The 20,818-nt window shown below is 34.2% G+C and overlaps 6 non-coding genes across 6 annotated transcripts; all 6 read right to left on the bottom strand.

Annotated features, from left to right (window-relative positions):
- Positions 1–1,022: 1,022 nt before the first annotated feature.
- LOC138914428 (large subunit ribosomal RNA) lies at positions 1,023–4,979 on the bottom strand. The gene has a single exon (XR_011420279.1). It is a non-coding gene; the product is annotated as a large subunit ribosomal RNA (ribosomal RNA).
- Positions 4,980–5,377: 398 nt separating this feature from the next.
- On the bottom strand, positions 5,378–5,556 carry LOC138914431 (5.8S ribosomal RNA). The gene has a single exon (XR_011420282.1). It is a non-coding gene; the product is annotated as a 5.8S ribosomal RNA (ribosomal RNA).
- A 623-nt stretch (positions 5,557–6,179) lies between these two features.
- LOC138914422 (small subunit ribosomal RNA) lies at positions 6,180–8,174 on the bottom strand. The gene has a single exon (XR_011420274.1). It is a non-coding gene; the product is annotated as a small subunit ribosomal RNA (ribosomal RNA).
- Positions 8,175–13,015: 4,841 nt separating this feature from the next.
- On the bottom strand, positions 13,016–16,972 carry LOC138914427 (large subunit ribosomal RNA). The gene has a single exon (XR_011420278.1). It is a non-coding gene; the product is annotated as a large subunit ribosomal RNA (ribosomal RNA).
- Positions 16,973–17,370: 398 nt separating this feature from the next.
- On the bottom strand, positions 17,371–17,549 carry LOC138914430 (5.8S ribosomal RNA). Its single transcript, XR_011420281.1, has one exon. It is a non-coding gene; the product is annotated as a 5.8S ribosomal RNA (ribosomal RNA).
- A 623-nt stretch (positions 17,550–18,172) lies between these two features.
- LOC138914421 (small subunit ribosomal RNA) lies at positions 18,173–20,167 on the bottom strand. Its single transcript, XR_011420273.1, has one exon. It is a non-coding gene; the product is annotated as a small subunit ribosomal RNA (ribosomal RNA).
- Positions 20,168–20,818: the final 651 nt, after the last annotated feature.

The raw sequence follows: 20,818 nt of genomic DNA, 5'->3' as shown, positions 1-20,818 counted from the left end.
TTTTCCCATATCCACATAACTCATTTTTTTCATATCCATACTAGAACTTGTTATTTTTCCCATATCCATATAACTCATTTTTTTCATATCCATACTAGAACTTAATATTATTTTCATATCCATATAACTCATGTTTGGACTTGGAATATTTTTATACACGTCACTAATAGGATGACGATTCAATCATCTATTTTAAGAGGAACATTGACTTGCATATGTCTCTTACTTGCATGTTCGGACTTAGAATATTTTTATACACGTCACTAATAGGATGACGATTCAGTTGGCTACCTTAAGAGGTACATATACTTGCATATGTCTCTTACTTGTATGTTCGGACTTAGAATATTTTTATACACGTCACTAATAGGATGACGATTCAGTTGGCTACCTTAAGAGGTACATATACTTGCATATGTCTCTTATTTGCATGTTCGGACTTAGAATATTTTTATACGCGTCACTAATAGGATGACGATTCAGTTGGCTACCTTAAGAGGTACATATACTTGCATATGTCTCTTACTTGTATGTTCGGACTTAGAATATTTTTATACACGTCACTAATAGGATGACGATTCAGTTGGCTACCTTAAGAGGTACATATACTTGCATATGTCTCTTACTTGTATGTTCGGACTTAGAATATTTTTATACACGTCACTAATAGGATGACGATTCAGTTGGCTACCTTAAGAGGTACATATACTTGCATATGTCTCTTACTTGTATGTTCGGACTTAGAATATTTGTATACACGTCACTAATAGGATGACGATTCAGTTGGCTACCTTAAGAAGTACATATACTTGCATATGTCTCTTATTTGCATGTTCGGACTTAGAATATTTTTATACGCGTCACTAATAGGATGACGATACATATGGCTACCATTGTTAAATATATTTAAATAAAATTTATTTAAATATAATTATTATTTTATATATATATATTTTATATATATATATATTCTGACTTAAAAAAGCCAAACAAAATAAACACAATTAAATTTATGTTTATTATCGAATCATCAAGCAAAGGATAAGCTTCAGTGGATCGCAGTATGGCAGCTGCTCAACCACTTACAACACCTTGCCTGTTACAAAAGTCGTTTACAATTGATTCTAGGCTTTGTCATTGTATTAAATAATGCTTTTATATGTAACTAGCGCGGCATCAGGTGATCGAAGATCCTCCCAATTTACTATGTTACAAATTACATTGGCATCACATCCATTGTCGTTTATAAAGTAAATTATAAACTTTAAATGGTTTAGAAGCCATACAATGCAAATTGCCCCTTATTTATCATTGCAGTCCAGCACGGATACGACCTTAGAGGCGTTCAGGCATAATCCAACGGACGTAGCGTCATACCACTGTTCGCTCGAACAAGTATTGTGCCATTGGTCCGTACCTGCGGTTCCTCTCGTACTACGCAGGAATGCTGTCGCAACAACGTTTTGTCATTAGTAGGGTAAAACTAACCTGTCTCACGACGGTCTAAACCCAGCTCACGTTCCCTTGCATGGGTGAACAATCCAACGCTTGGTGAATTTTGCTTCACAATGATAGGAAGAGCCGACATCGAAGGATCAAAAAGCGACGTCGCTATGAACGCTTGGCCGCCACAAGCCAGTTATCCCTATGGTAACTTTTCTGACACCTCTTGTTAAAAACTCTTTAAACCAAAAGGATCGATAGGCCGAGCTTTTGCTGTCCCTGTGTGTACTGAACACCGAGATCAAGTCAGCATTTGCCCTTTTGCTCTATGTGTGGTTTCTGTCCGCACTGAGCTGGCCTTGGGACACCTCCGTTATTATTTGAGAGATGTACCGCCCCAGTCAAACTCCCTACCTGGCAATGTCCTTGAATTGGATCATACCTGAGTAATTGGAGTTATACCAAATTTTCAAATCAAAAATACATAAATGCACCGTTTTATTAAAGAATTTGTTTGCGATTATATAACAAACTCGTGATACTTTGATCAAGAAGCTTGCATCAAAACCCAATACCATAAGATATAATAAATATATCCGTATAATGGCTAGGAAATGATACACGTTCCATTTAATCAAGTAAGTAAGGAAACAATAAGAGTAGTGGTATTTCATTGACGATACCAAACCGAAGTCTAATATCTCCCACTTATTCTACACCTCTTATGTCTCCTTACACTGCCAGATTAGAGTCAAGCTCAAAAGGGTCTTCTTTCCCCGCTAATTATTCCAAGCCCGTTCCCTTGGCTGTGGTTTCGCTAGATAGTAGATAGGGACAGTAGGAATCTCGTTAATCCATTCATGCGCGTCACTAATTAGATGACGAGGCATTTGGCTACCTTAAGAGAGTCATAGTTACTCCCGCCGTTGACCCGCGCTTACTTGAATTTCTTCACTTTGACATTCAGAGCACTGGGCAGAAATCACATTGTGTCAACACCCGCTAGGGCCATCACAATGCTTTGTTTTAATTAGACAGTCGGATTCCCCAAGTCCGTGCCAGTTCTGAATTGATTGTTAATTGATAATCGTTATAATTAATAAGAACTAATTGGTTTGACCCAATTAGTATTCTTAAAAATTTTAGCAAGAAAGTTCCACAATTGGCTACGTAACTAACTATCCGGGGAACAAGTAACTAACATAAATGCTAGAAACTCTATTTACCCAGAACGAGCACATAAACCATGTTATTGTTTCCCAATCAAGCCCGACTATCTCAATCTTCAGAGCCAATCCTTATCCCGAAGTTACGGATCTAATTTGCCGACTTCCCTTACCTACATTATTCTATCGACTAGAGACTCTTCACCTTGGAGACCAGCTGCGGATATTGGTACGGCCTGTTGAGAAGTTTGCGTGTCCCCACCATAAATTTTCAAGGTCCGAGGAGAAAATATCGACACAACAGTATATGTCATGCTCTTCTAGCCCATCTACCATATCTCTCTGCGAAAGACTTCCATGGTAGTACGGCTATAAAACAGAAAAGAAAACTCTTCCGATATCTCTCGACGGCTTCTTTATGGTCGTTCCTGTTGCCAGGATGAGCACGAGGCCCATATTTAATAACAAACGGATACTCAACAGGTTACGGAATTGGAACCGTATTCCCTTTCGTTCAAAATTATTCAAGTATATTATATTAGCTTGATTTGTATATATTGCGTTTTTGGTTTTACTTGAAAATTTTCGGCTTTCGCCTTGAACTTAGGACCGACTAACTCGTGATCAACCACTGTTCACACGAAACCCTTCTCCACTTCAGTCCTCCAAGGTCTCATTCGATTATTTGCTACTACCACCAAGATCTGTACCAATGGCAGCTCCATGCAGGCTTACGCCAAACACTTCTACGCATACCATTGTACCTTCCTACTCACTAAAGTTTCAAAATTTATATCACAAGTAATATAAATCATCTACTTTAGCGGTAATGTATAGGTATACAACTTAAGCGCCATCCATTTTAAGGGCTAGTTGCTTCGGCAGGTGAGTTGTTACACACTCCTTAGCGGATTTCGACTTCCATGATCACCGTCCTGCTGTTTTAAGCAACCAACGCCTTTCATGGTATCTGCATGAGTTGTTAATTTGGGCACCGTAACATTACGTTTGGTTCATCCCACAGCGCCAGTTCTGCTTACCAAAAGTGGCCCACTGGGCACATTATATCATAACCTTAAACTTCATATCAAGAAAGTTAAGGTTCTTACCCATTTAAAGTTTGAGAATAGGTTAAGATCGTTTCGACCCTAAGGCCTCTAATCATTCGCTTTACCAGATAAGATTATTTTATATAATATTAAAATGCACCAGCTATCCTGAGGGAAACTTCGGAAGGAACCAGCTACTAGATGGTTCGATTGGTCTTTCGCCCCTATACTCAATTCTGACAATCGATTTGCACGTCAGAACTGTTTCGGTCTTCCATCAGGGTTTCCCCTGACTTCAACCTGATCAAGTATAGTTCACCATCTTTCGGGTCACAGCATATATGCTCAAGGTACGTTCCAGTTAGAGGCATAAATAATATAAATATCATTATACATAACTATATAGAACGCCCCGGGATTGTGTTAATTAGCTATAAATAGTTAAAAAACTAATCCCATTATTAGTCAAGTTAATTACGCTATTAGGTTTATATCCCAATAACTTGCACATATGTTAGACTCCTTGGTCCGTGTTTCAAGACGGGTCCCGAAGGTATCCTGAATCTTTCGCATTGTTAATCCTACAAGTGCATATAATAAACACAAAAATCAATGATAATCATGCCATTATATAATTCCGAAAAATTAACGCACTGTATTCATATAAATCTATCAGCACTTTATCAAATTAATAACATTTATTCTGTGTTAAAATGCAAGCAATTTAATTTGAATAAACTATAAGTTATATTTTATGATAAATTTGGTATGCTAATAGATTACAATGTCCTTATATGGAAAAAATGCACACTATTATCATAATATTGTTTAAATATTACAATTTTAATGATGAATTTTCCATAACGGATATTCAGGTTCATCGGGCTTAACCTCTAAGCAGTTTCACGTACTGTTTAACTCTCTATTCAGAGTTCTTTTCAACTTTCCCTCACGGTACTTGTTTACTATCGGTCTCATGGTTATATTTAGTTTTAGATGGAGTTTACCACCCACTTAGTGCTGCACTATCAAGCAACACGACTCTTTGGAAACATCATCTAGTAATCATTAACGTTATACGGGCCTGGCACCCTCTATGGGTAAATGGCCTCATTTAAGAAGGACTTAAATCGTTAATTTCTCATACTAGAATATTGACGCTCCATACACTGCATCTCACATTTGCCATATAGACAAAGTGACTTAGTGCTGAACTGATTTCTTTTCGCTCGCCGCTACTAAGAAAATCCTTGTTAGTTTCTTTTCCTCCCCTAATTAATATGCTTAAATTCAGGGGGTAGTCCCATATGAGTTGAGGTTGTATATAACTTTTATTTGCAATTAATTCTTTATATATAATGATAAAACATTTTATTAAATTCGTTTAAAGCTGACGTATATATATATTAATGGCATTTATTTGTAACGAATTAACGAAGAATAATAATATTGTCAACGTTTTTCATATTTCAAATCATTAATAAGAGACAATTCTAGATAATATTTTATGCTAGACATTTCTCAGTATTATTTGATTGAAAAAGAAAATATTCCTCTTCGTTTTTCTCAAAGTTTAATTACTATTGTGAGATAATGTTTTTCATATATTTGTTAATATTATGAATAAAATAATTAAATTATTTTTATCCAATAATATACCATATGCTTATAAAATTTTATTATAAAATTTGTATAAACAACTTAATTAGCATAGTCTTACAACCCTCAACCATATGTAGTCCAAGCAGCACTATAAAATTAATTAAAGTACATAACAGCATGGACTGCGATATGCGTTCAAAATGTCGATGTTCATGTGTCCTGCAGTTCACACGATGACGCACAGTTTGCTGCGTTCTTCATCGACCCATGAGCCGAGTGATCCACCGCTTAGAGTTTTATAATATTGGTTTTAAATTTGGTCAAATATGTTTTTATTGAAAGAAATTAAAAATACACCATTTTACTGGCATATATCAATTCCTTCAATAAATGTATTTATATACCTAAAATAAATGCTGCGAAATGTCTTAGTTTTATATAAACAATATATATCAAAGTATTATTTGTAATGGCATTTGTTTGTTAATATATATTGATAATTTTATATAAAACATTAACCTGAAACCAGGTACAACATTGTATATTTTAGGTTGTTGCATTATCCAATGTATGATCATCATCAAATTAGTTGGCCAATACATCTCGCAACGCGTGTATATTATGGTCCATATACACACAAAAGTTTATAATAAATATATAAAATATATTTTATTATATTAATAATTCGATTTGCTTGTTCGAATTTTATGTTTGTTTCTATTTAATTTATTTGTAATAATATTATATTATTACAATATTTCGATTTGCTTGTTCGAAATTTATTTGATCTTTTACTTTTAAGATCATATTTTTGGTATAATTATTATTATAATTATTATGTATATATATATATATATTGGTAATTTGTATTAAATTTGTATTAACAAATTTTTTTATTAACGGTAAGGATATTATACAATAATGATCCTTCCGCAGGTTCACCTACGGAAACCTTGTTACGACTTTTACTTCCTCTAAATAATCAAGTTCGGTCAACTTTTGCGAAACAACCGTAACACACAAGGCGTCACAGTGATCACGTCCGGAGACCTCACTAAATAATTCAATCGGTAGTAGCGACGGGCGGTGTGTACAAAGGGCAGGGACGTAATCAATGCGAGTTAATGACTCACACTTACTGGGAATTCCAAGTTCATGTGAACAGTTTCAGTTCACAATCCCAAGCATGAAAGTGGTTCAGCGGTTTACCCGGACCTCTCGGTCTAGGAAATACACGTTGATACTTTCATTGTAGCGCGCGTGCAGCCCAGGACATCTAAGGGCATCACAGACCTGTTATTGCTCAATCTCATTATTGCTAGACGCAATTTGTCCATTTAAGAAGCTAGTGTCCTTATAATGGGACAAACCAACAGGTACGGCTCCACTTATATAAACACATTCAAACACAATAAACATTTTACTGCCACCATGAATGAAGGCTATATAAGCTTCAACACCATAATCCTGAAGATATCTATTTAATATATTTGAGTCTCGTTCGTTATCGGAATTAACCAGACAAATCACTCCACGAACTAAGAACGGCCATGCACCACCACCCATAGATTCGAGAAAGAGCTATCAATCTGTCTTACACACTTATGTTCGGACCTGGTAAGTTTTCCCGTGTTGAGTCAAATTAAGCCGCAGGCTCCACTCCTGGTGGTGCCCTTCCGTCAATTCCTTTAAGTTTCAGCTTTGCAACCATACTTCCCCCGGAGCCCAAAAGCTTTGGTTTCCCGGGAAGCGACTGAGAGAGCCATAAAAGTAGCTACACCCAATTGCTAGCTGGCATCGTTTATGGTTAGAACTAGGGCGGTATCTGATCGCCTTCGAACCTCTAACTTTCGTTCTTGATTAATGAAAACATCTTTGGCAAATGCTTTCGCTTAAGTTAGTCTTACGACGGTCCAAGAATTTCACCTCTCGCGTCGTAATACTAATGCCCCCAAACTGCTTCTATTAATCATTACCTCTTGATCTGAAAACCAATGAAAGCAGAACAGAGGTCTTATTTCATTATCCCATGCACAGAATATTCAGGCATTTGAAGCCTGCTTTAAGCACTCTAATTTGTTCAAAGTAATTGTACCGGCCCACAATAACACTCGTTTAAGAGCACTAATGCAGGTTTTTAAATAGGAGGAACATATGAAAAAATACAAGTATTTAAACACATATAAGAACTCCACCGGTAATACGCTTACATACATAAAGGTATAGTACTAACCACAATTGTAAGTTGTACTACCCGTATGAAGCACAAGTTCAACTACGAACGTTTTAACCGCAACAACTTTAATATACGCTATTGGAGCTGGAATTACCGCGGCTGCTGGCACCAGACTTGCCCTCCAATTGGTCCTTGTTAAAGGATTTAAAGTGTACTCATTCCAATTACAGGGCCTCGGATATGAGTCCTGTATTGTTATTTTTCGTCACTACCTCCCCGAGCTGGGAGTGGGTAATTTACGCGCCTGCTGCCTTCCTTAGATGTGGTAGCCGTTTCTCAGGCTCCCTCTCCGGAATCGAACCCTGATTCCCCGTTACCCGTTGCAACCATGGTAGTCCTAGATACTACCATCAAAAGTTGATAGGGCAGACATTTGAAAGATCTGTCGTCGGTACAAGACCATACGATCTGCATGTTATCTAGAGTTCAACCAATATAACGATCTTGCGATCGCTTGGTTTTAGCCTAATAAAAGCACATGTCCCATAAGGTTCATGTTTTAATTGCATGTATTAGCTCTAGAATTACCACAGTTATCCAAGTAACTGTTAACGATCTAAGGAACCATAACTGATATAATGAGCCTTTTGCGGTTTCACTTTTAATTCGTGTGTACTTAGACATGCATGGCTTAATCTTTGAGACAAGCATATAACTACTGGCAGGATCAACCAGAATAATGTTTTCGTTCATATTTCATTCATATTTTTTGAATAGAAATTAGTAATATAAATATAATAGATTTTATTTCCATTTTATATGTTCGGTTTTTCTTAAATATTGATTTTAATTCAATATTTTTTTTTTGCTTTGTGAAATAATTCTATTTTAATTCGAATACGGCCATTTTTATATGGCATTCGTATACGTTCTTTAATTTTTACTTGTTTCGCCACTAATATAACAAGTTTATAATTGATGTTAAAGAAAAAGTACAACTTTTTTATAACACAATTTTCAATATATATTGTTCTTTCTATAAGTTTTTATTATATTATATATACATATTTCATTCTAAAATATCATTTTTGTTCAACATACATAATTATTGTATCCACACATGTACAATTTTTGTTTAACCAATATAAATATTGAGTTAAATCATTTGCATTTTGATGATAAATTTAAAATTTATCTTTTCCATATAACTCTCTGGTAATATATGATATAAAACCGAGCGCATATGAAATTATTTTGATCACTAATATTGCAATTATATTTTATTATAATGCTTTTTGTAAACACATTGTACCGGCAAGCGATACTCTGTGCCCAAACGACAGGGGATATAATAATTTAATATAAATTATCATATATACCTGCCACCAAAGATTAACGATAAAAGTCGGAAACAATTTGTTATTCTATATATAATAGAAACTTGACCTCTGTTTCACCTTATTATCATGGGTTTATAATATTAACCGCGTAGCCAAGTCTTAATTTCATTTAAGAAACAAATTTATACGGATAATATTTTGATTTTAATATATGTTGTTCTATTGATAACAAAAGTATATATTATAATATATTTTGTTCAATAGTAGATGGACTACTTACTGTACCATCCTTATTTTTTATTATTATTGATATACATTATATTGACAACAGCATATGATATTCATATGGTTTGTTCAATAATTAATTGGTGGACAACCACTGACCATCCTATAGTAGTTTTTGGCCACGACGTCTAAATATCGAAATTATTTAATTCCGTTTGCCACCCATACGATAGATATTAACTATCTATAATAATAATGTGTACGCATAAAATATTATATGTATATATATAGACCAACAGACAAGCACTTCACCCTATAGTAGTTTTTGGCCACGACGTCTATATATCGGGCATATTTAATTCTCTTTGCCACCCAACCAAAGATATTCACTTTTTTATATAAAGTATTATTTGATCATATTAATATAACCAATTATTTCTGCCATATTCATATAATTTCTTTATGAATTATTTTTTGGTCATATCCATATAATCTATATGCCGTATCCATATAATGAATACGGCATATCCATACAACTAGCCATATTTGTATGTCAATGTATATTTTATTATACATTTTTTTTCTTTATACAGATAATATGGTATTTCCATATCGCTATAATTGAATTATATGTATAAGATATCATTTATATATAGCATTGCCAAAATAATATGATAAACATAAATTTTGAACAATACGGCCGGTCGGCGAGCACTGCCTCCCTATATATGTTTTTGGCCACGACGTCTAAATATTGGGTATTTTTCGTACTGCGGCCCCGGTGTATGTAAATTGGGCATATTTCGTACTGATGCCAACATATCTATATGACTCATTATTTTCTTCCATATCAATATAACTTCTTTTATTTCCATATTCAAGTAATTTCTTTATTTGCCATATCAATATAAAATATTTTTTGGTCATATTTATCTAATCTATATGCCGTATCCATATAATGAATACGGCATATCCATACAACTAGCCATATTTGTATGTCAATGTATATTTTATTATACATTTTTTTTCTTTATACATATAATATGGTATTTCCATATCGCTATAATTGAATTATATGTATAAGATATCATTTATATATAGCATTGCCAAAATAATATGATAAACATAAATTTTGAACAATACGGCCGGTCGGCGAGCACTGCCTCCCTATATATGTTTTTGGCCACGACGTCTAAATATTGGGTATTTTTCGTACTGCGGCCCCGGTGTATGTAAATTGGGCATATTTCGTACTGATGCCAACATATCTATATGACTCATTATTTTCTTCCATATCAATATAACTTCTTTTATTTCCATATTCAAGTAATTTCTTTATTTGCCATATCAATATAAAATATTTTTTGGTCATATTTATATAATCTATATGCCGTATCCATATAATGAATACGGCATATCCATACAACTAGCCATATTTGTATGTCAATGTATATTTTATTATACATTTTTTTTCTTTATACATATAATATGGTATTTCCATATCGCTATAATTGAATTATATGTATAAGATATCATTTATATATAGCATTGCCAAAATAATATGATAAACATAAATTTTGAACAATACGGCCGGTCGGCGAGCACTGCCTCCCTATATATGTTTTTGGCCACGACGTCTAAATATTGGGTATTTTTCGTACTGCGGCCCCGGTGTATGTAAATTGGGCATATTTCGTACTGATGCCAACATATCTATATGACTTATTTTTCTTCTATATCTATATAATTATCCATATCCATACTAGAATTTAGTATTTATCCCATATCCATATAAATCATTATTTACCATATCAATATAAATAATATTTTTCCATATTCATACTAGAACTTATTATTTCTTTAATATTCATATAACTCAATATTTTTTCATATCCATACTAGAACTTTTCTTTTTCCCAATCCATACTAGAACTTATAAATTTTCCCATATTCATATAACTAATTTTTTTCATATCCATACTAAAACATTATATTTTTGCCATATTCTATAACTCATTTTATTCCATATCCATACTAGAACTTATTATTTCTTAAATATCCATATAACTTAATATTTTTCCATATCCATACCAGAACTTTTTTTTTCCCATATACATAGAACTAAATTTTTTCATATCCATACTAGAACCTAATTTTCTTCCTATATCCATATAACTTATTATTTACTATTACAATATAATTAATTTTTTCCATATCCATACTAGAGCTTATTATCTCTTCAATATCCATAAAACTCAATATTTTTTCATATCCATACTAGAACTGATTATTTTTCCCATATCCATACTAGAACTCAGTATTCTTCCCATATCCATACTACAACTTAGTATTTTTCCATATCCATATAACTCATTATTTACCATATCAATATAACTAATTTTTTTCCATATCCATACTAGAACTTATTATTTCTTTAATATCCATATAACTCAATATTTTTTTATATCCATACTAGAACTTATTTTTTTCCCATATCCATCCTAGAACTTATAAATATTCCCATATTCATATAACTAATTTTTTTCATATCCATCCTAGAACATTAAATTTTTTGCCATATCTATATAACTCATTTTATTCCATATCCATACTAGAACTTATTATTTCTTTAATATCCATATAACTCAATATTTTTTCATATCCATACTAGAACTTATATTTTTCCCATATCCATATAACTCATTTTTCCATATCCATACTAGAACTCTGTATTCTTTTCCATATCCATATAACTCATTTTTTTTTCATATCCATACTAGAACTTATTATTTTCCCATATCCATATAACTAATTTTTTTCCATATCCATACTTGAACTTATTTTTCCCATATCCATATAACTCATTTGTTTCCATATCCATACTAGAACTTAGTATGTTTTCATATCCATATAACTCATTTTTATACTTAGAATATTTTTATACACGTCACTAATAGGATGACGATTCATATCATCTTTTTTAATAGGAACATTAACTTGCATATCTCTCTTACTTCCATATTCGAACTTAGAATATTTTTATACGCGTCACTAATAGGATGACGATTCAGTTTTCTACCTTAAGAGGTACATATACTTGCATATTTCTCTTACTTTTATGTTCGGACTTAGAATATTTTTATACACGTCACTAATAGGATGACGATTCAGTTGGCTACCTTAAGAGGTACATATACTTGCATATGTCTCGTACTTGTATGTTCGGACTTAGAATATTTTTATACACGTCACTAATAGGATGACGATTCAGTTGGCTACCTTAAGAGGTACATATACTTGCATATGTCTCTTACTTGTATGTTCGGACTTAGAATATTTTTATACACGTCACTAATAGGATGACGATTCAGTTGGCTACCTTAAGAGGTACATATACTTGCATATGTCTCTTACTTGTATGTTCGGACTTAGAATATTTTTATACACGTCACTAATAGGATGACGATTCAGTTGGCTACCTTAAGAGGTACATATACTTGCATATGTCTCTTATTTGCATGTTCGGACTTAGAATATTTTTATACGCGTCACTAATAGGATGACGATTCAGTTGGCTACCTTAAGAGGTACATATACTTGCATATGTCTCTTACTTGTATGTTCGGACTTAGAATATTTTTATACACGTCACTAATAGGATGACGATTCAGTTGGCTACCTTAAGAGGTACATATACTTGCATATGTCTCTTACTTGTATGTTCGGACTTAGAATATTTGTATACACGTCACTAATAGGATGACGATTCAGTTGGCTACCTTAAGAAGTACATATACTTGCATATGTCTCTTATTTGCATGTTCGGACTTAGAATATTTTTATACGCGTCACTAATAGGATGACGATACATATGGCTACCATTGTTAAATATATTTAAATAAAATTTATTTAAATATAATTATTATTTTATATATATATATTTTATATATATATATATATATTCTGACTTAAAAAAGCCAAACAAAATAAACACAATTAAATTTATGTTTATTATCGAATCATCAAGCAAAGGATAAGCTTCAGTGGATCGCAGTATGGCAGCTGCTCAACCACTTACAACACCTTGCCTGTTACAAAAGTCGTTTACAATTGATTCTAGGCTTTGTCATTGTATTAAATAATGCTTTTATATGTAACTAGCGCGGCATCAGGTGATCGAAGATCCTCCCAATTTACTATGTTACAAATTACATTGGCATCACATCCATTGTCGTTTATAAAGTAAATTATAAACTTTAAATGGTTTAGAAGCCATACAATGCAAATTGCCCCTTATTTATCATTGCAGTCCAGCACGGATACGACCTTAGAGGCGTTCAGGCATAATCCAACGGACGTAGCGTCATACCACTGTTCGCTCGAACAAGTATTGTGCCATTGGTCCGTACCTGCGGTTCCTCTCGTACTACGCAGGAATGCTGTCGCAACAACGTTTTGTCATTAGTAGGGTAAAACTAACCTGTCTCACGACGGTCTAAACCCAGCTCACGTTCCCTTGCATGGGTGAACAATCCAACGCTTGGTGAATTTTGCTTCACAATGATAGGAAGAGCCGACATCGAAGGATCAAAAAGCGACGTCGCTATGAACGCTTGGCCGCCACAAGCCAGTTATCCCTATGGTAACTTTTCTGACACCTCTTGTTAAAAACTCTTTAAACCAAAAGGATCGATAGGCCGAGCTTTTGCTGTCCCTGTGTGTACTGAACACCGAGATCAAGTCAGCATTTGCCCTTTTGCTCTATGTGTGGTTTCTGTCCGCACTGAGCTGGCCTTGGGACACCTCCGTTATTATTTGAGAGATGTACCGCCCCAGTCAAACTCCCTACCTGGCAATGTCCTTGAATTGGATCATACCTGAGTAATTGGAGTTATACCAAATTTTCAAATCAAAAATACATAAATGCACCGTTTTATTAAAGAATTTGTTTGCGATTATATAACAAACTCGTGATACTTTGATCAAGAAGCTTGCATCAAAACCCAATACCATAAGATATAATAAATATATCCGTATAATGGCTAGGAAATGATACACGTTCCATTTAATCAAGTAAGTAAGGAAACAATAAGAGTAGTGGTATTTCATTGACGATACCAAACCGAAGTCTAATATCTCCCACTTATTCTACACCTCTTATGTCTCCTTACACTGCCAGATTAGAGTCAAGCTCAAAAGGGTCTTCTTTCCCCGCTAATTATTCCAAGCCCGTTCCCTTGGCTGTGGTTTCGCTAGATAGTAGATAGGGACAGTAGGAATCTCGTTAATCCATTCATGCGCGTCACTAATTAGATGACGAGGCATTTGGCTACCTTAAGAGAGTCATAGTTACTCCCGCCGTTGACCCGCGCTTACTTGAATTTCTTCACTTTGACATTCAGAGCACTGGGCAGAAATCACATTGTGTCAACACCCGCTAGGGCCATCACAATGCTTTGTTTTAATTAGACAGTCGGATTCCCCAAGTCCGTGCCAGTTCTGAATTGATTGTTAATTGATAATCGTTATAATTAATAAGAACTAATTGGTTTGACCCAATTAGTATTCTTAAAAATTTTAGCAAGAAAGTTCCACAATTGGCTACGTAACTAACTATCCGGGGAACAAGTAACTAACATAAATGCTAGAAACTCTATTTACCCAGAACGAGCACATAAACCATGTTATTGTTTCCCAATCAAGCCCGACTATCTCAATCTTCAGAGCCAATCCTTATCCCGAAGTTACGGATCTAATTTGCCGACTTCCCTTACCTACATTATTCTATCGACTAGAGACTCTTCACCTTGGAGACCAGCTGCGGATATTGGTACGGCCTGTTGAGAAGTTTGCGTGTCCCCACCATAAATTTTCAAGGTCCGAGGAGAAAATATCGACACAACAGTATATGTCATGCTCTTCTAGCCCATCTACCATATCTCTCTGCGAAAGACTTCCATGGTAGTACGGCTATAAAACAGAAAAGAAAACTCTTCCGATATCTCTCGACGGCTTCTTTATGGTCGTTCCTGTTGCCAGGATGAGCACGAGGCCCATATTTAATAACAAACGGATACTCAACAGGTTACGGAATTGGAACCGTATTCCCTTTCGTTCAAAATTATTCAAGTATATTATATTAGCTTGATTTGTATATATTGCGTTTTTGGTTTTACTTGAAAATTTTCGGCTTTCGCCTTGAACTTAGGACCGACTAACTCGTGATCAACCACTGTTCACACGAAACCCTTCTCCACTTCAGTCCTCCAAGGTCTCATTCGATTATTTGCTACTACCACCAAGATCTGTACCAATGGCAGCTCCATGCAGGCTTACGCCAAACACTTCTACGCATACCATTGTACCTTCCTACTCACTAAAGTTTCAAAATTTATATCACAAGTAATATAAATCATCTACTTTAGCGGTAATGTATAGGTATACAACTTAAGCGCCATCCATTTTAAGGGCTAGTTGCTTCGGCAGGTGAGTTGTTACACACTCCTTAGCGGATTTCGACTTCCATGATCACCGTCCTGCTGTTTTAAGCAACCAACGCCTTTCATGGTATCTGCATGAGTTGTTAATTTGGGCACCGTAACATTACGTTTGGTTCATCCCACAGCGCCAGTTCTGCTTACCAAAAGTGGCCCACTGGGCACATTATATCATAACCTTAAACTTCATATCAAGAAAGTTAAGGTTCTTACCCATTTAAAGTTTGAGAATAGGTTAAGATCGTTTCGACCCTAAGGCCTCTAATCATTCGCTTTACCAGATAAGATTATTTTATATAATATTAAAATGCACCAGCTATCCTGAGGGAAACTTCGGAAGGAACCAGCTACTAGATGGTTCGATTGGTCTTTCGCCCCTATACTCAATTCTGACAATCGATTTGCACGTCAGAACTGTTTCGGTCTTCCATCAGGGTTTCCCCTGACTTCAACCTGATCAAGTATAGTTCACCATCTTTCGGGTCACAGCATATATGCTCAAGGTACGTTCCAGTTAGAGGCATAAATAATATAAATATCATTATACATAACTATATAGAACGCCCCGGGATTGTGTTAATTAGCTATAAATAGTTAAAAAACTAATCCCATTATTAGTCAAGTTAATTACGCTATTAGGTTTATATCCCAATAACTTGCACATATGTTAGACTCCTTGGTCCGTGTTTCAAGACGGGTCCCGAAGGTATCCTGAATCTTTCGCATTGTTAATCCTACAAGTGCATATAATAAACACAAAAATCAATGATAATCATGCCATTATATAATTCCGAAAAATTAACGCACTGTATTCATATAAATCTATCAGCACTTTATCAAATTAATAACATTTATTCTGTGTTAAAATGCAAGCAATTTAATTTGAATAAACTATAAGTTATATTTTATGATAAATTTGGTATGCTAATAGATTACAATGTCCTTATATGGAAAAAATGCACACTATTATCATAATATTGTTTAAATATTACAATTTTAATGATGAATTTTCCATAACGGATATTCAGGTTCATCGGGCTTAACCTCTAAGCAGTTTCACGTACTGTTTAACTCTCTATTCAGAGTTCTTTTCAACTTTCCCTCACGGTACTTGTTTACTATCGGTCTCATGGTTATATTTAGTTTTAGATGGAGTTTACCACCCACTTAGTGCTGCACTATCAAGCAACACGACTCTTTGGAAACATCATCTAGTAATCATTAACGTTATACGGGCCTGGCACCCTCTATGGGTAAATGGCCTCATTTAAGAAGGACTTAAATCGTTAATTTCTCATACTAGAATATTGACGCTCCATACACTGCATCTCACATTTGCCATATAGACAAAGTGACTTAGTGCTGAACTGATTTCTTTTCGCTCGCCGCTACTAAGAAAATCCTTGTTAGTTTCTTTTCCTCCCCTAATTAATATGCTTAAATTCAGGGGGTAGTCCCATATGAGTTGAGGTTGTATATAACTTTTATTTGCAATTAATTCTTTATATATAATGATAAAACATTTTATTAAATTCGTTTAAAGCTGACGTATATATATATTAATGGCATTTATTTGTAACGAATTAACGAAGAATAATAATATTGTCAACGTTTTTCATATTTCAAATCATTAATAAGAGACAATTCTAGATAATATTTTATGCTAGACATTTCTCAGTATTATTTGATTGAAAAAGAAAATATTCCTCTTCGTTTTTCTCAAAGTTTAATTACTATTGTGAGATAATGTTTTTCATATATTTGTTAATATTATGAATAAAATAATTAAATTATTTTTATCCAATAATATACCATATGCTTATAAAATTTTATTATAAAATTTGTATAAACAACTTAATTAGCATAGTCTTACAACCCTCAACCATATGTAGTCCAAGCAGCACTATAAAATTAATTAAAGTACATAACAGCATGGACTGCGATATGCGTTCAAAATGTCGATGTTCATGTGTCCTGCAGTTCACACGATGACGCACAGTTTGCTGCGTTCTTCATCGACCCATGAGCCGAGTGATCCACCGCTTAGAGTTTTATAATATTGGTTTTAAATTTGGTCAAATATGTTTTTATTGAAAGAAATTAAAAATACACCATTTTACTGGCATATATCAATTCCTTCAATAAATGTATTTATATACCTAAAATAAATGCTGCGAAATGTCTTAGTTTTATATAAACAATATATATCAAAGTATTATTTGTAATGGCATTTGTTTGTTAATATATATTGATAATTTTATATAAAACATTAACCTGAAACCAGGTACAACATTGTATATTTTAGGTTGTTGCATTATCCAATGTATGATCATCATCAAATTAGTTGGCCAATACATCTCGCAACGCGTGTATATTATGGTCCATATACACACAAAAGTTTATAATAAATATATAAAATATATTTTATTATATTAATAATTCGATTTGCTTGTTCGAATTTTATGTTTGTTTCTATTTAATTTATTTGTAATAATATTATATTATTACAATATTTCGATTTGCTTGTTCGAAATTTATTTGATCTTTTACTTTTAAGATCATATTTTTGGTATAATTATTATTATAATTATTATGTATATATATATATATATTGGTAATTTGTATTAAATTTGTATTAACAAATTTTTTTATTAACGGTAAGGATATTATACAATAATGATCCTTCCGCAGGTTCACCTACGGAAACCTTGTTACGACTTTTACTTCCTCTAAATAATCAAGTTCGGTCAACTTTTGCGAAACAACCGTAACACACAAGGCGTCACAGTGATCACGTCCGGAGACCTCACTAAATAATTCAATCGGTAGTAGCGACGGGCGGTGTGTACAAAGGGCAGGGACGTAATCAATGCGAGTTAATGACTCACACTTACTGGGAATTCCAAGTTCATGTGAACAGTTTCAGTTCACAATCCCAAGCATGAAAGTGGTTCAGCGGTTTACCCGGACCTCTCGGTCTAGGAAATACACGTTGATACTTTCATTGTAGCGCGCGTGCAGCCCAGGACATCTAAGGGCATCACAGACCTGTTATTGCTCAATCTCATTATTGCTAGACGCAATTTGTCCATTTAAGAAGCTAGTGTCCTTATAATGGGACAAACCAACAGGTACGGCTCCACTTATATAAACACATTCAAACACAATAAACATTTTACTGCCACCATGAATGAAGGCTATATAAGCTTCAACACCATAATCCTGAAGATATCTATTTAATATATTTGAGTCTCGTTCGTTATCGGAATTAACCAGACAAATCACTCCACGAACTAAGAACGGCCATGCACCACCACCCATAGATTCGAGAAAGAGCTATCAATCTGTCTTACACACTTATGTTCGGACCTGGTAAGTTTTCCCGTGTTGAGTCAAATTAAGCCGCAGGCTCCACTCCTGGTGGTGCCCTTCCGTCAATTCCTTTAAGTTTCAGCTTTGCAACCATACTTCCCCCGGAGCCCAAAAGCTTTGGTTTCCCGGGAAGCGACTGAGAGAGCCATAAAAGTAGCTACACCCAATTGCTAGCTGGCATCGTTTATGGTTAGAACTAGGGCGGTATCTGATCGCCTTCGAACCTCTAACTTTCGTTCTTGATTAATGAAAACATCTTTGGCAAATGCTTTCGCTTAAGTTAGTCTTACGACGGTCCAAGAATTTCACCTCTCGCGTCGTAATACTAATGCCCCCAAACTGCTTCTATTAATCATTACCTCTTGATCTGAAAACCAATGAAAGCAGAACAGAGGTCTTATTTCATTATCCCATGCACAGAATATTCAGGCATTTGAAGCCTGCTTTAAGCACTCTAATTTGTTCAAAGTAATTGTACCGGCCCACAATAACACTCGTTTAAGAGCACTAATGCAGGTTTTTAAATAGGAGGAACATATGAAAAAATACAAGTATTTAAACACATATAAGAACTCCACCGGTAATACGCTTACATACATAAAGGTATAGTACTAACCACAATTGTAAGTTGTACTACCCGTATGAAGCACAAGTTCAACTACGAACGTTTTAACCGCAACAACTTTAATATACGCTATTGGAGCTGGAATTACCGCGGCTGCTGGCACCAGACTTGCCCTCCAATTGGTCCTTGTTAAAGGATTTAAAGTGTACTCATTCCAATTACAGGGCCTCGGATATGAGTCCTGTATTGTTATTTTTCGTCACTACCTCCCCGAGCTGGGAGTGGGTAATTTACGCGCCTGCTGCCTTCCTTAGATGTGGTAGCCGTTTCTCAGGCTCCCTCTCCGGAATCGAACCCTGATTCCCCGTTACCCGTTGCAACCATGGTAGTCCTAGATACTACCATCAAAAGTTGATAGGGCAGACATTTGAAAGATCTGTCGTCGGTACAAGACCATACGATCTGCATGTTATCTAGAGTTCAACCAATATAACGATCTTGCGATCGCTTGGTTTTAGCCTAATAAAAGCACATGTCCCATAAGGTTCATGTTTTAATTGCATGTATTAGCTCTAGAATTACCACAGTTATCCAAGTAACTGTTAACGATCTAAGGAACCATAACTGATATAATGAGCCTTTTGCGGTTTCACTTTTAATTCGTGTGTACTTAGACATGCATGGCTTAATCTTTGAGACAAGCATATAACTACTGGCAGGATCAACCAGAATAATGTTTTCGTTCATATTTCATTCATATTTTTTGAATAGAAATTAGTAATATAAATATAATAGATTTTATTTCCATTTTATATGTTCGGTTTTTCTTAAATATTGATTTTAATTCAATATTTTTTTTTTGCTTTGTGAAATAATTCTATTTTAATTCGAATACGGCCATTTTTATATGGCATTCGTATACGTTCTTTAATTTTTACTTGTTTCGCCACTAATATAACAAGTTTATAATTGATGTTAAAGAAAAAGTACAACTTTTTTATAACACAATTTTCAATATATATTGTTCTTTCTATAAGTTTTTATTATATTATATATACATATTTCATTCTAAAATATCATTTTTGTTCAACATACATAATTATTGTATCCACACATGTACAATTTTTGTTTAACCAATATAAATATTGAGTTAAATCATTTGCATTTTGATGATAAATTTAAAATTTATCTTTTCCATATAACTCTCTGGTAATATATGATATAAAACCGAGCGCATATGAAATTATTTTGATCACTAATATTGCAATTATATTTTATTATAATGCTTTTTGTAAACACATTGTACCGGCAAGCGATACTCTGTGCCCAAACGACAGGGGATATAATAATTTAATATAAATTATCATATATACCTGCCACCAA

The sequence above is a fragment of the Drosophila takahashii genome, unplaced genomic scaffold (assembly GCF_030179915.1).
Source record: "Drosophila takahashii strain IR98-3 E-12201 unplaced genomic scaffold, DtakHiC1v2 scaffold_19, whole genome shotgun sequence".
Lineage (NCBI taxonomy): Eukaryota > Metazoa > Arthropoda > Insecta > Diptera > Drosophilidae > Drosophila > Drosophila takahashii.
The sequence above is the reverse complement of the archived record's forward strand: the minus strand, read 5'-3'. Positions and strand labels throughout refer to the sequence as shown.